The sequence below is a fragment of the Natator depressus genome, chromosome 5, assembly GCF_965152275.1.
Source record: "Natator depressus isolate rNatDep1 chromosome 5, rNatDep2.hap1, whole genome shotgun sequence".
NCBI lineage: Eukaryota > Metazoa > Chordata > Testudines > Cheloniidae > Natator > Natator depressus.
Window position 1 is genome coordinate 591,255 of NC_134238.1, and position 15,526 is coordinate 606,780.

The 15,526-nt window shown below is 58.5% G+C and overlaps 1 protein-coding gene across 2 annotated transcripts in view; it reads right to left on the reverse strand.

Moving 5' to 3' along the window:
• TLN1 (talin 1) overlaps positions 1-13,576 on the reverse strand; it is a 129,356-nt gene extending 115,780 nt beyond the window's left edge. For both annotated transcript variants that reach the window (XM_074952187.1, XM_074952186.1), the window contains exon 1: positions 13,430-13,576. The gene's annotated coding sequence lies outside the window, so the exon portion shown is untranslated. The remainder of the gene's footprint in view (positions 1-13,429) is intronic.
• Positions 13,577-15,526: the final 1,950 nt, after the last annotated feature.

The following is a 15,526-nucleotide window of genomic DNA, read 5'->3' on the forward strand; positions in this document are numbered from 1 at the left end:
TGGATCATTCAATGGTTGCCTTTTCTGTTCATTCCCTCTGGGACACCTGGCACTGGCCACTGTCAGCAGACAGGATACTGGCTAGGTGGACCATTGGTCTGGACCAGTACAGTCGACCTTATGTTCTTACAGAAACCCTGCATCAATTTAGCAGAGTCTGGAACTGTTGAAGTGTAAGAGCTTTCACCATTGCAGCACCTAGAACCTCGGTGCAGAGTCACGGAATTTACTACTTGCAGCTCAGAATTTAAAGCTGAGACAGCAGAACTGCAATTTTCCTGAACTGTAGCCATTTGCCTCATTGATTTTTCCAGGCACTTTTTGTGGTCTAGTCTGACTCCCGGCACATCGCAGGCCAGAGAATTTTACCCAGCTACCGTTCTATTAAACCCAATAACTCATGTTTGACTAAAGCAGCTCTTCCAGAAAGGCAAACCGTCTGGATTTCACGACACTAAGAGATGGAGAATCCGCTGCTTACCATGGTAGTTTACTCCTGGGGAAATTCTGCGCGACTACGCAATGCAGAATTTTGCAGAAATTAATGTTGTGCATGCAGAATTTCCTTTTTCCTCCCACTGAAATGGGCTGCAGAGATGTTGGCTGCCACTAGGGGCCGCTGAACCCAGCGGAGCCCAGCTCACAATAGAAAACAAGGGCAGCGGTTCTCAGGGGGAGGGAACTGGAAGGTTTCAGAAGCTGCAGTTCCCACCAGCATGCTCTGAAGGAGGCAGCGGTGCGCAGGAAACGCCATTCCAGCCCAGGACCCAGCATCAGGCTGTTTGTCCCTCTGGATCCCTGAGCTCTGGGGGGTAGAGGGTGTGAGTGTCTGGGCAGGGGGGTCCCTGTAGCTGGCCTCCAAGGAGTCAGGGGTGCGAGTGTCCAGGATAGAGGGGACTGCGGTTGGGCTCTGGGCGGGACGGGTTTGGGTGTATTGGCTGGGGGGGCACCATGGCTGGGCTCTCGGGAGAAAGGTTGTGGGTGTCTGTCCCCGTGGCTGGGCTCTGGGGAGGAGGGAAAGAGGACAGAAACAGGAACTGGGTTGTTGTAGGGGTTTCTTTAACTTTCTACTCATTGGTAGGGCCCTACCAAATTCTCGGCCATGAAAAACATGTCACGGACCATGAAATCTGGTCTCCCCCCATGAAATCTGGTGTTTTGTGTGCTTTTACCCTATACGATGCAGATTTCACAAGGTACACTCCTCTTGACTTAAACTGAGCTCTCTGAAGCAGGGACGGTCTCACTCTATCCATGCAGCAGCGAGCCCAATGGGTACCTGATCACTGCTGTGGGTGCTAGTCCACCACGACTAACCCTTAAAGAAGAAGTGCCTGTGTGAGGATGTATACACACGCACATGTTAGAAAAGGGACTATCAAGCCCCGTGCCTGTTGCCACCCTCAGCTGTCTCCCTGACTGGTGTGTCCCCCACTGCCCCCCTTTGGCTCTTCAGAGTAAGCATTCCAGGCCACAGACCGTATGTTTGTACGGAGTTCAGTACCCTGGCCCCACTCCCAACTGGGGCGTCTTAGTGCCACCACAGTACAAGCAGCCCAAGTGCATTCATTCCACACTCCCAGCTCCCCTTCATTTAGGCGCCTGGCTATTTCTGAGCAGCACAAGTGACAGCTCAACCGCTTCTCCCACCACCCCCACGTACCAGACCCCGCCCCCAGCTCCCCCTCGTAGCGTGGCTTTGGGCCTCACTTCAGGAGACATGCAGGGAGCCTGCGCTTTGCTGACAAGCTCACATTCCAGCGGCTGCTCCAACAGTATTTGTGGTTGGAGCCAGAGACTTCAGGGAAAGGGATAATCACAGGGGCTCTCTACAGATGCAGCTTCCCAGCCAGCTCCTAGCGTGCAGAGCCCCCAGCATGCTTCCTCCCAACCGGCTGTACACACAGCCGTGCAGCTGGGGAGAGAGAAACATCCCAAGGGTCCCTATGCAGATGCGGGGTGTGGGGGGTGAGCAGCGCACAGGAATCCTTGATAGTCGTTTGAAAGGGCTAAAGCATTCAGCTGAAGAGAAAAGTATAATTGGGACAGGTCCCATGTCTGTCAACCCCCTGCCCTGGCTAGGGAAAGCACAGGAAACCCAGGACATGGTGAGGCACAGGGGAGTGGGGTTCACAGGGCCTGAGAGCAGTTCTGCCGAAAAGGACCTAGGGGTGACAGTGGACGAGAAGCTGGATATGAGTCAGCAGTGTGCCCTTGTTGCCAAGAAGGCCAATGGCATTTTGGGATGTATAAGTAGGGGCATAGCGAGCAGATCGAGGGACGTGATCATTCCCCTCTATTTGACATTGGTGAGGCCTCATCTGGAGTACTGTGTCCAGTTTTGGGCCCCACACTACAAGAAGGATGTGGATAAATTGGAGAGAGTCCAGCGAAGGGCAACAAAAATGATTAGGGGTCTAGAGCACATGACTTATGAAGAGAGGCTGAGGGAACTGGGATTGTTTAGTCTGCGGAAGAGAAGAATGAGGGGGGATTTGATAGCTGCTTTCAACTACCTGAGAGGTGGTTCCAGAGAGGATGGTTCTAGACTATTCTCAGTGGTAGAAGAGGACAGGACAAGGAGTAATGGTCTCAAGTTGCAGTGGGGGAGGTTTAGGTTGGATATTAGGAAAAAAATTTTCACTAGGAGGGTGGTGAAACACTGGAATGCGTTACCTAGGGAGGTGGTAGAATCTCCTTCCTTGGAAGTTTTTAAGGTCAGGCTTGACAAAGCCTTGGCTGGGATGATTTGATTGGGGATTGGTCCTGCTTTGAGCAGGGGGTTGGACTAGAAGACCTCCTGAGGTCCCTTCCAACCCTGATATTCTATGATTCTATGTGCATGCAGCTGAAGCAGCATCTGCTGCCCACCGCTGGCAGGACCTAGCCAGCACACAGTCACAAGAGGGGCAGACCAAGACTAGGGATGTACTAGAGCCTCCCCGCCCCCCTCAGAACAGCATGGGGGAAGCTCAGGAAGCATATGACAAAGGGATCCCCACTCCCTTCCAACACCAGGGCACCTAGGAGCTGCACTAGGCTCATGCTGTCCAGCAAACTAAAGCCAAAACACTAACAAGGCGCACACAAAGCTGCAGAGTCAGGGCGAGCTGCAAACAAGCAGCGGGGTCTGTGCCTTGCCTCACCACAGCCAGACTGAATCCCGCAGGCCTGGCTCAGGCATTTCTATCACTTAGCCACCCCACTCTTCCCCATTAGCCATTGCTTCACGCTCAGAATCTGCTCTGCAGGCCCTTCCCAACAGTCTGAGCAAGGCACAAAAGCAAGCCTGGCATCGGACTGTGGGAGACAGAGCCCTGTGCATACGCCGGGCCAGGAGTCGGGCTGGGCCAGGGAAGAAGTGAGCTGGATGTTTCCCCTACGGGCTGTCACAATGAAGCTATCGGCAGCAGCAGGCATCACTGTTAACACTCCCCTGGCTAACGGGGCGCAGCTCTCTGGTGTCAGCGGGGATCCCTAGACAAGTCCCACCCACTGACAGGCTTGGCTGCCTACCTGCCTCTCTCACGGGCTGGGCCAGCCAACCAGGGACCCAGCTCCACCCTCACTCAGCACTTGGCCAGCTGGGCCCCACAGAGTGTTCCAGTAGCTTCAGGCAGCAAGGGGTGCATCCTGCTGAAGGGGACCTCCCACCCAGGACCCCACTCAGCCACGCTCGGGAGGTGACCCGCTGGGAAGGGGGTGCCTTTGGCTCCGAGCTGCCCAGAGGCAGTGGCCTTACAAGGCCCATGCAGATGCACGGCAAAGCGGGAATGAAGCACTGCGAGTGGCACCTGGAAGGGGAAGACTGAGTTCCCCAGGGGTTGGAGACTTCCATGCTCCCCCCACCAAAAAATGAAATTATATCCTTAATGGCACTGGGAACAGGGGCAAAGGACCCACTCCCCCCCAGCCAACACACCAGTCCTCAGCCCAAGACATTCTACAAGCCACAGCTCCACCTGCTTCTATCTTCGTCAAGCCCCTTGCTGGGAGCAACTGACAGTTCAGTGCTGTTACTCCAGAGCAATCTGTTTTCCCTCTGCTATTTGAATCCTTTCGGTTTCCTCTCTCACCCTTCCAGGTTCCTCCAGCCCCTTTATCAGGAAGCCAGCCGATTCACCAGTATTAATGTCTCTGAAAAAATGCCCCCTCCCCCTACTGCCTTCCCCAGCAAGGACAAGAAAGGGGCAGAGGAGACAAGGAGTAAACAATGACTGCTACCAAATATGGAATTAACAGCCAGCGATGAAGCCACAGTCCAAGCATTTAAACATCCTGCTGGGCAGATTTAAAGGGCCAAGGAAACAGCCTGCTGGATAGGGAGCCAGGCCCCAGGGAGCTCACTGAACAGCCGAGCTAGGCGCCAGGGCAGGGGACAGAGAGGAGACAGCAGAGTGGAACTGAAAAGTCATGAGATTAATTACGGAAGGAACAGAGTCAAAAATTCCCTCTCACTAAGTTTCCCACCCAGACACCCCATGGCTGGGGGGTTCCTGGGCTCTCCATGGGACACACTGCTCCCCACACCCAGGTAGTGACAGCCTTGTTCTTTAGAAGGATGCCCCCCAACTGTCCATCAGTCTCTGAAAAGGGCCCATGGAGCAGCCAGCATGGTGCACAGGCTGTGGGGGCAGGACAGATCACTGCACTTCCCCTTTTCTGGGTTACATCTGCATTCTGTCCAGGGTGACGCCAGCTCTGGCCAGAGCACCCACTTCAGACCACAAGTGTGACAGACACACCCCAGCTGATGGGGGAGAACTGTACTTATGTGCCCTGCCCCAGTGCCCTCTCCTCTGGGCACAATCAGCCTTTTGTCTTAGGCTGTCAGAGCTCCAGCCAGCCCTGCTGCCAGGCCAGTCCTGCGAGCAGGAATTCTCAAGAGTCCTCCCCTTGCACGCCACCGGGGAGCAGACATGGCTGCAGTAAAGGCCAGCATGGCTCCCGCTGTGGAAGTGAATTCCAGCCCCTCACTCTGCAGGGTAAGTTCCAACACCAGCACTGAGAGCAAGACTCTGCCTCCTGGGCTCAGAAGGGAAGGAATCCAGCAAGTTTGGATCTCCACAGCCAGCAATCCTGTCCCGTGGCTAAGCAAAGGGGAGGGAAGTTCCAGTGTCCCCTCCTTCCCTCAGCTCTCTGCTGCCAGCTCCAAAGCAGAGGGGTGGGGGAAGAAGACTGGCACTCAGGCAGCAGAGCCAGGGCACTGGAGGAGAGCCCAGAAATCGGGGTCCTACACCGAGCTCTGCTACCGACTCCCGGTGTGACCTTGGGCCAGTCACGTAAGCCAGCCACGGGGCTAGTACCTCATATGCAGGAGAAGACGACTCTGTTGGTGCTAGCGAGATCCCTCACCGTTGTTTGTGGGTGACTGCAGAGTACCCAGATAATTTACAGCATTTAGCTCATACTCCAAAATGACCTGCTTCTGGCACCCACCCACCCCGCAGTCACCTTCCCTCAGGCCCCCAGCCCTCCAAAGGCCCAAACAGAAACCCTGCCAGGCTGGGAAGGGGGCACTGACAGTGCAAGCTATAAATAACCCCCAAGGCACCAGTGCACCATGCACGGGACGGGAGCTGCACCTTCTGCGGAGCTGGGCAGCTAGAATTTAGTTGGGGTTGGTCCTGCTTTGAGCAGGGGGTGGGACTAGACCTCCTGAGGTCCCTTCCAACCCTGAGAGTCTATGATTCTATGAATTGGCTCCAACCAGCAGTGTGTGTCAGGCCCCAAGAAGAGCGAACACCAAGAGCAGCCTGGGCCCCCAGGGATGTCCCATTAGAGCAGCCCTACAGGCAAGACAAGACTCTGCCCACCCGAGCCCCACCTCCCAGGTTCTCCTTGCTCTTTTCATCAGGCCAGCTCCCCTTATTGGGGAATGGGGGATCAAAGCCACACCAGTCACCTGGCTGGGTAGTTATAACAGCTGCCACCCCCACCTGGACCAATCACAACATGGACCTTTCTGCATCCTGCTTCCCCAAGATGGCATTTCTGAGCCAGAGATAGGAGTCCAGGCTCTCCCTGCCCACGGCCCATGTGTGAGGGAGCAGCCTCACCAGGATCAGAGCATCTAGGTGGTCTCCAACCCCAGGGTGAGACTCTTCCCTTCTCACCACCACCTGAGCTGCATCCATCCACGCGATGGGACCTGCCACGCAGGACCGGACCTATGGCCAGCCTAGCACCAAGAGGGGTGGGGGCTTCTGAGGAAGGCAGCCCCTCTGACATGCAGCTGTGTGCTACCAAAGAGGGATGCTACTTCCTCCTGACCCTGGGTTAGAGGCCAGCCTGCACGCCCAAGCCAGACGGACGTCAGAGCTGCTGTCACGCTGTATCCTGCTGAGTGCCCACAGATGCTGCTATTGTTCTTTATGAAAATTAACCCTTCCCATCCCAGACACAGAACTGCTGGCCACTGCCATCCCCTGGAATTTCACATGTATAACACTGAACTCATGGCACTCATGGTGCTAGCAAGATACCTGACTACCCTGGGAAGGCCCCTGATGTGCCCTCTCCCCATCTTCAGCAGGCTTGGGGCTGAGCCTCTCTTTAGCAGCCACTAGGGCTTCCCCAGTAACAGGCTGAATTTCTTCAGGTTTGAGCAATCAGCCTCCCTCCTCCCCACTCTTCTGGTTCTTGCTGCGTTTCCAGGAAGGAATGGGCACCAGCACTAACATGGGATCTCTCATGGGCCCACAAGGGCTGACTGTATGGGCTTGTGTGTCAATACATGTAGCCAAGGTGGGACTAACTAGAGAGTTCTGGACCCCCAGCATGCCAGAAGTAGGGGCATGCTGCTCTCCTTGACAGTCCTGCAGAGGAAGGATAATAGCTTCCCCCAAGACTTTAAAGGAGGGGAAGCAGCTGTCAAACATGCTCAGTTCAGTCCCCTCTGTGAAGCCCTCAGTCTCACAGCAACATAGGAGCGAGCAGGGACTTGTTATTGCAGGTCCTTTGTTTTGATTCCACAGCAGGGTAGATGTGAACTTCAGAGAGTCACGTGGAGGTGACACTGTGGTTAACAGAGATGGGAGTCCCTTCATTCCCAGCCCATTTTGGTGGCTGAATCCCCTCCAAAACTAGGATCTCCATCCCCGAAGTGCAATTTTCAAAGTGCACGTGAAACCCAGTTTCCACCTGAATATCTGGATCATTTGTCCAAGGGGTTGAGTGGCTATTTGGAAAATGCACCAGGAGGAACAGGAATCCTTGAGTCCTGGCACAAGGGACAAAGGTGCTTCTCCTGCTGGGGCTAGGAACCTCTATAGATGCTTGGTGCCATGACAAGCTATAGCGATGCGAGTTGTTGGAAGCTCATCCTTCCCTCATCTCCACCACATCCAGGATCACTGTGCAAACCAGCTGAACACAGAGCCTGCCTGGAAGATGCAAACAATGACGCACAGAATCTCATCAGGTGGAAATTAAACTAATTGTGCACATCCTCTCTGAACATGTGATCACTAAATTCAATTCAAATAGTGCACACTCTGGTGTGGCATGCTCCATCACAAACTCTCATGATGCTGACTCGTACTAACCAGTCAGCATAGTCACAATTAAGTCCTGAACTATGGATTGCCTACACTGCAATGAGAGGTGTGACTGCAGCACGTGTCACCCACACTAGCTTGAAGCTAGCGACCGTGAATACTAGCAGGAGTGAAGTTCCAGCAGCAGAGAGTTCAGCGCAGGCTGTGCAAGCCCGCCCATGACCCTGGGTACTTGCTGGGGTGGCTAGCCCGCCCCGAAGTCCATGCTGCCCATTCTGCTGGTACTGGTACGTGTGATACCGAGATCACAGCTAGCCCAGGTATCCTACAAATGCACCTCTGATTGCAGCGTAGGCATTTCCTAAGTGACAACGCTGAACGTGCCTTGCCCTGGATGGCAGTCAGCTCACTCCATTTCGCAGGTATGCTGTGACGCAGACAGCCCCTCTCCCACTTCTGCACTAGCCCTGGTGCTAGGAATAGCGTAGACCAGCCACGAGTGTTTATCACCCCACTGCCTGATGCTGCGTGGAGTGGTAAAAATGCCTGTCCCCACTTAGCACTTGCACTCCCACCAGTGGAGCTGTAACCCTGCTGGCTTTCCCATAACTGCCAGTGCAGGCAATGGCTAAGGTTGCCTGAAATAGCACAGGGGGCCCCTGCAGGACCAGCTTTACACAGTGCCCTGAGGGAGCTGGGGAGGCAGAGTGTGCCTACTTGTGACAGCAGGTCTGTTCCTAAGGGAAGTGCAGCTCTGGAGACTTTGAGCAGGGTGACAGCAGCTGGCTGAACTGACCAAGTCCGTGTACAACAGAGAAGAGCAAATGTTTGCAAGTTTGCCTCTGCTATTCCAGCCAGCATCTTCCTGTGCAGGAGCCAGTTAGTGACAGATTGACACGTCTGCCCTGGTCCTCCCATGTGGAAATAACATCCACCACTCTGGCTGCATCAGACCCTTCCTTTGAGATGCACATCACCCAGCCCCAGGGCCCAGAGTCTATCGTTCAGAGTAACTGTAATAAGCTAGGTTTCAGAGTAGCAGCCGTGTTAGTCTGTATTCACAAAAAGAAAAAGGAGTACTTGTGGCACCTTAGAGACTAACAAATAAATAAATTTAATAACTAAATTAATTTGTTAGTCTCTAAGGTGCCACAAGTACTCCTTTTCTTTTCGTAATAAGCTAGAGACCCTGTCAAATCCTGCGCAGCAGGTCAAGGCTATAAGGGTACATCTGGGAGGCATAATTGGCTCCTCAGCTTGGGGCATCAACCACCTTTCTTTCAGGGAGATTCCCACGGTTACGTTTTAATGTCTCAATTCATCACCAAACCCTCTCACCCCACCTCCATCAAAACAGCAGCGTGTAGAGGAGATGCTGTGTTGCTCTCCCTCAGGGGCTCTGTACAACAGGGACCCTGCAGTCTCTCCAGGGCAGTCTGGGTCCCTCCCTGCTGCTCTTTTTGCAGAGATAATTTCCATACCTCATCACTGAGAGCAGCTCCAGGGGCCCTGGGACATCCCCAGGGAGTCACCAGCTCATGCAGTCAAGCAAGCTGCCTTCAGCAAAGAAACTCTGTATCTCTCAGAAGCCTACTGCTGCCAAAAGAGGGTGTGAAGTCCCCATGGCAGGAGAAATCAGTGCCCGAGAAGAGACACTTGCCAGCAGGGATGGATTGAGGAGGATAAACTCACTCCAACACTAAAGCCCCACTGGAAGTGAGTGCCCCATTAAAGCTCCCACCCTGCAATCCCTGGCAGGAAGTGATTACAGTGCTCAGAAAGAGCCAGAAAGATACAAGTTCGTTAGCTCAGTGACCCAATTTATCCATGCCAGCAGGAGGTCAGGCACACCACAGGCAGGGGTGAAACACGGCTGCAAACCAAACACTGCAGGCCATCCAGCCTGTCACCAGGAGATTCCTGCTGGCGAGAGATTTCCTGGGAGGTGCGGAGTAAACCCCAGTGGTTTTACAGCTCAGCATCTGGAATGTGCCCAGGAAGCCTTATCCAGTGCAGAGCTTTTAACTCAGGGGGAGGGAGCGAGGAACCTGGAGGAAGAGTCACAGGGCACGAGAATTACTAAAGATGGAAAGTGCCTAGCTCACCACAACTGCCTGGCCCTGCTGCCCAATTAGATCAGTCATGCACATCCATTAATCACATATCTAGTCAGAAACCGTTACATTGCTCAAGTGCTCAGAACCACAACCAGCTGGGGCTGAGTCCAGGGATGGAGAGGCAGAGGTACCCCATAGAGCCAGCACATAACCCGCTACCACTTTCATAACCATGTTCCCACACCCCCTCCCAGGAAAAAAAAAAAAACACTGCTCCCTCCCTAAGTACTCCAGGGTCATTCAGAAAGGACACCCCCCTCACAAGAAAAGGTGCAGAATCAGAGGGCAAAGCAACCCAGGTACTGTTTCTGAGACTGGCCTAGCTGAACCGGGCAACGCCCCTCCCCACAGCATGCATCCACCCACACATGCTGGAGACCATCAGCTATACACACACACACACATTAAAACTGACCTTAAGAACCACACACCCAGGCCTCACCCCAGAGACCTGCAGCAGGGGAACCAAGACAGAAGGGCAACCCAATGTTTCCATCCAACAGATTAAAGCTGGGTCAGGACCCAGAGATACACATGGCATCCAGGATCCAGTTCTCAGCTCAACACCACAGAGAAACAGGGGACAGAGACATCTCACAAACGTGCGATGGGCATTACTGTTAACAGACATTCCTTAAGGCACAGTGCCCCGCCACAACCTGCCCACACACTTTCTTACCACCAGCAGCTCTGGGAAAAGTTCTGTACTTTGTATGCCAAAGTTAGTAAGAGTTTCCCCAGAACCTCCCTTCCATTCCCCACACACACACCCCCCAAAGGAGCCCCCCCATAAGCATCCACACTGTGCATGCCAACGCAACCTGCAGGACTCCCTCTGAGGACAGCTATCACCTCCCAGGCCATTTCAGCTGCCCTATCCCCTCCCCTTCTGGCACTGGGCAGCAGACAAACCTGTTCCACAAAACCCTGCCCTACAGGCACGGAATCAGCAGCATGAGGGAGACAGAAGCTCCAGGCAACACTTCCAGTGGAGGATACAAGCCTGTGCAGAAGCCAGTACAGGGAGAAGAGGGTAACTTCTGGGAGCACAGTCCAGGGGACAGCAGAAGAGGGATGGAGGGAGGGGTGTTAGAGCTCTAGCAGGAGCTGCAGACAGATGAGCGAGGCAGCCTGTGTTGCATTTCCTGGCAGGAGGCAGCAAACCCCACCCCACCTCAGCACACACAACCAGAGTTCAGCTCCTCATAGCCCCATCTCCTCCAGCCTGAGTAACAGTGAGCAGTGCCTGACTCAGCTCAGTCGAGACAGCAGCGGAGCGGGAAGCAGACAGGGAGGGGGAATAAACCCCAATCCTCATCCTACAGCTCAGGAGAGAAGCCTTGGCCTTTCCCTGGACAGCAAGATTCAGCAGTCTGGTGGGCCCTACAGGAGCATGGCCCCTGTGAAAACCTGACACAGACGGGCCTGACATTGCCACTACTGCAGCCAGAGAGAGGGGGACAAGGACAGGCTGCACAACCGAGGGAAGCCAACAACAAAGCCAATGCATAGGATTTTAGCAGACCCACAGAGAGACCAATAAGGAGAGGTGTAAGAGCACAACCCCTTGCCCCAGGTGCAGTGAATCCTAGCACACGTTTCAACTGGACCCTATCTGGAAGCATCTTTCAGATTCATCTCTGACTAGAAGGGGACTCATCAACTCAAAGCTCCCCTCCTCCTCACCACAGCTCCTGGCAGAAAGGAGCTGTATCACCCCCTCAGCCAGCTGGCTGCTCCAAGGGGTCATCCCCATTACTCTGCTATTCCCCCAGACTTTCTGGGGCCCCCTCACTGCAGGTAGCTCTGGCTGTGCCACTCAAGCTTCCCTGACCAGCAGCGTGACAGTGGTATCAGACTTACCCCCCAGCTGACGCCTGTCCATGGGAACCCAAAGAGCAGCCCTGAAACTGCCCCAGGCTTTGTTAATCTCACTCTTGAGGTTGCTTGGGGAACTACCAGAGGCAGCAGAGGCCCAAGAGCTCCCTGTCTGCAGTCTCAGGCACTCAAGTGCATTCAGAGAAGAGCTAGAATTTGTGGGTCTGTGTGAGGGGTGTTTAAATGAAAGCTCAGATTCTGCAGAAACTGAAGAGGCCTGAGACCTCGACCTTTGCAAGTTTCCTGCTAACCACTACTTCCTGCAGCAAGGCCTGTTAATGCAAATGTTACTGTAATTAACAGATGGCAAGAGAACTGGACTCAGTCTGAGCAACGGAGCTGAGCCAGACAGAGCCATCACTGAGTAAGGACTGGGCTGGAAAGCAGAGAAACTTCACTCTACAGCCACTGTGCAGCTGCCTGCCACCCCGAAGCTGCTGCCTGCTCATCCCGCAGGGAGAAAGGAGCAAGCTACGGCTGAAAAGCTAAAAACAGGAAGCAACAGCTTCAGCTGCAAACGGGTAGTGAGTGCATATACCAGGCAGCAGAGTGCTGCTCCCTGTAGCGCTCAGGGAGGAGGCAGCATAGGAGGCCCTTCGCTCAGTGTTCATGTAACTGTCAGAGACCGCTCCTGGGGAGGTCCAGAAGCAGAAGTGACAGGCAGGGGGGATGGTATCTGCTGAAGGCATTTGTCCTGCTGTGCTGGGTCAGTAAAATGAGCCAATCCCAGCTGCCAGGCTGTTAAATTCGTTAGTGACACAGCCTGGCAGACAGGTAGTCTGGGAGCTGCAACAGCAGGGAAAAGAAGCGTGGGGGTCAGATGCGGGGTACTTTGCCTTCTCCCACAACAGCTCCCATCCTCTCCGCCTGCAAGTCGCTGAGTCAGCGGGTCTGTCCCGGCTGCCTGCCAGGCTCGGGGCTTGCACAGCCACTGATCGATCATTACCCTGCAACGCGTGTCCCCTGCGCTTTGCAACCCTCACGTTGGGCACACACACTGCCCAAGCCTGGCCTCCCCTCCCCACTCCCCCCCCCCGAGCCTGGCCTCCCCCTTCCACGCCTGGCCTCCCTCCCACCCCCAACCCCCCCCCCGAAGCTGGGCCTCCCCCACCCGAGCCTGGCCTCCCTCCCACCCCCCCCCCCGAGCCTGGCTTCCCCCACCCGAGCCTGGCCTCGCCTCCCCCATCCACGCTTGGCCTCCCCCTTCCATGCCTGGCCTCCCCCTTCCATGCCTGGCCTTCCACCCCCCCCCCCCCGAGCCTGGCCTCCCCCATCCATGCCTGGCCTTCCACCCCCCCCCCCCAAGCCTGGCCTCCCCCATCCATGCCTGGCCTTCCACCCCCCCCCCCAAGCCTGGCCTCCCCCATCCATGCCTGGCCTTCCCACCCCCCCCCCCCCCCGAGCCTGGCCTCCCCCTTCCATGCCTGGCCTTCCACCCCCCCCCCCGAGCCTGGCCTCCCCCATCCATGCCTGGCCTTCCACCCCCCCCCCCGAGCCTGGCCTCCCCCATCCATGCCTGGCCTTCCACCCCCCCCCCCGAGCCTGGCCTCCCCCATCCATGCCTGGCCTTCCACCCCCCCCCCCCCGAGCCTGGCCTCCCCCATCCATGCCCGGCCTCCCCCTCCCAGCCTGGCCTCCCCCTTCCATGCCTGGCCTTCCACCCCCCCCCCAGCCTGGCCTCCCCCTTCCATGCCTGGCCTTCCACCCCCCCCCCAGCCTGGCCTCCCCCTTCCATGCCTGGCCTTCCACCCCCCCCCCAGCCTGGCCTCCCCCTTCCATGCCTGGCCTCCCACCCCCCCCCCCAGCCTGGCCTCCCCCTTCCATGCCTGGCCTCCCACCCCGAGCCTGGCCACCCCCCCCCGCAGGCTCCCGCGCACCAGACCCCGCCCCCGGCCGCTCTCCCGCCGCCCCGAGCACTGACCCGCCCGGGCCTACCTGGGGCGCCAGGCGGGTCCCGCTGCGGCGCTGCTCCGGACGCGACTCGCTGGGAGGGAAAGACAGAGCGACGCCCCCCCGCCCTCAGGGAGACGCTCTGTGCTGACCCTCTGTGGTACCGCCGCGCCTGCGCACTCGCACCGCCACGTCCCACCCCCAGCGCGTAGCCAGCCTGGCGCCATCTTGGTTGTGGGCAAGGCCCGGCCCCGCCCCGCGGGAGCAGGGCCCGGCGGCGCCAAAACCGCCCTCAGGGAGGCGACGGGGTCCGAGCGCCAGGCCCGCGCGGCAGCACGGGGTCTCCGCCGGGGCTGCGCAGGGCCCTGCAGGCAGCAGCCGCCCCCATTGGTTTTCTCCCAACAGCCCGCAAGAGACCCCGCCCCACTGACCCCGCCCTTCCCCGCCCAGCTCGCCCCACCCCCTGACCCCGCCCTTCCCCGCCCCCCAGCTCGCCCCGCCCCCTGACCCTGCCCTTCCCCGCCCCGCCCCGCCCAGCTCATCCTGCCCCGCCCCCTGACCCCGCCCCACCCAGCTCATACCGCCCCGCCCACTGACCCTGCCCCGCCCAGCTCATCCTGCCCCACCCCGCCCCACTGACCCCGCCCTTCCCCGCCCAGCTCGCCCCGCCCTTCCCCGCCCCCCAGCTTGCCCCGCCCCCTGACCCTGCCCTTCCCCGCCCTGCCACGCCCAGCTCATCCTGCCCCGCCCCCTGACCCCGCCCCACTGACCCTGCCCCGCCCCACCCAGCTCATACCGCCCCGCCCCACTGACCCTGCCCCGCCCAGCTCATCCTGCCCCACCCCGCCCCACTGACCCCGCCCTTCCCCGCCCAGCTCGCCCCGCCCCCTGACCCCGCCCTTCCCCGCCCCCCAGCTCGCCCCGCCCCCTGACCCTGCCCTTCCCCGCCCCCCAGCTCGCCCCGCCCCCTGACCCTGCCCTTCCCCGCCCTGCCACGCCCAGCTCATCCTGCCCCGCCCCCTGACCCCGCCCCACTGACCCTGCCCCGCCCCACCCAGCTCATACCGCCCCGCCCCACTGACCCTGCCCCGCCCAGCTCATCCTGCCCCACCCCGCCCCACTGACCCCGCCCTTCCCCGCCCAGCTCGCCCTGCCCCCTGACCCCACCCTTCCCCGCCCCCAGCTCGCCCCGCCCCCTGACCCTGCCCTTCCCCGCCCCGCCCCGCCCAGCTCATCCTGCCCTGCCCCCTGACCCCGCCCCACTGACCCTGCCCCGCCCCACCCAGCTCTTACCGCCCCTCCCCACTGACCCTGCCCCGCCCAGCTCATCCTGCCCCACCCCGCCCCACTGACCCCGCCCTTCCCCGCCCAGCTCGCCCCGCCCCACTGACCCCGCCCTTCCCCGCCCCCCCAGCTCGCCCCGCCCCCTGACCCTGCCCTTCCCCGCCCCGCCAGCTCAGCTCATCCTGCCCCGCCCCCTGACCCCACCCCACTGACGCTGCCCTCCCCGCCCCGCCAGCTCAGCTCATCCTGCCCCGCCCCCTGACCCCGCCCCACTGACCCTGCCCTGCCCATACCGCCCCGCCCCACTGACCCTGTGTGACGATGTGACGCAGCAGGGAGGGGGGAGTGTTGACCTGGGAATGTGCCCTGGGGACGGGAGACCTGAGAGCCTGTCACCTGAGCCAGGAGGGGGAGGGGGAGGTGACACCTCTGCCCAGGAATGTGGACGGAGGCTGCAGCAGGGAACCTGCTCGGTGGGTTTAGTTTCAGTTTGGGGCTGGGTGGAGGAACACAGGGAACCCCAGGGCTGGGGTCTAAGCTCCCTGCTCCCCCAGAAGGACTTCACTGAGGGGTCCTGGGTGTCCCCACAAGCTCTGTTTTGGACTGTGTTCCTGTGGTCCAATAAACCTTCTGTGTTACTGGCTGGCTGAGAGTCTCAGTGAATCCCAGGAAGAGGGGTGCAGGGCCTGGACTCCCCCACACTCCGTGACACCCTGCCCCGCCCAGCTCATCCTGCCCCACCCCGCCCCACTGACCCTGCCCTTCCCCGCCCTGCTCGCCCCGCCCCCTGACCCCGCCCTTCCCCGTCCCGCCCTGCTCAGCTCATCCCGCCCTGCCCCCTGACCCCACCCTTCTCCG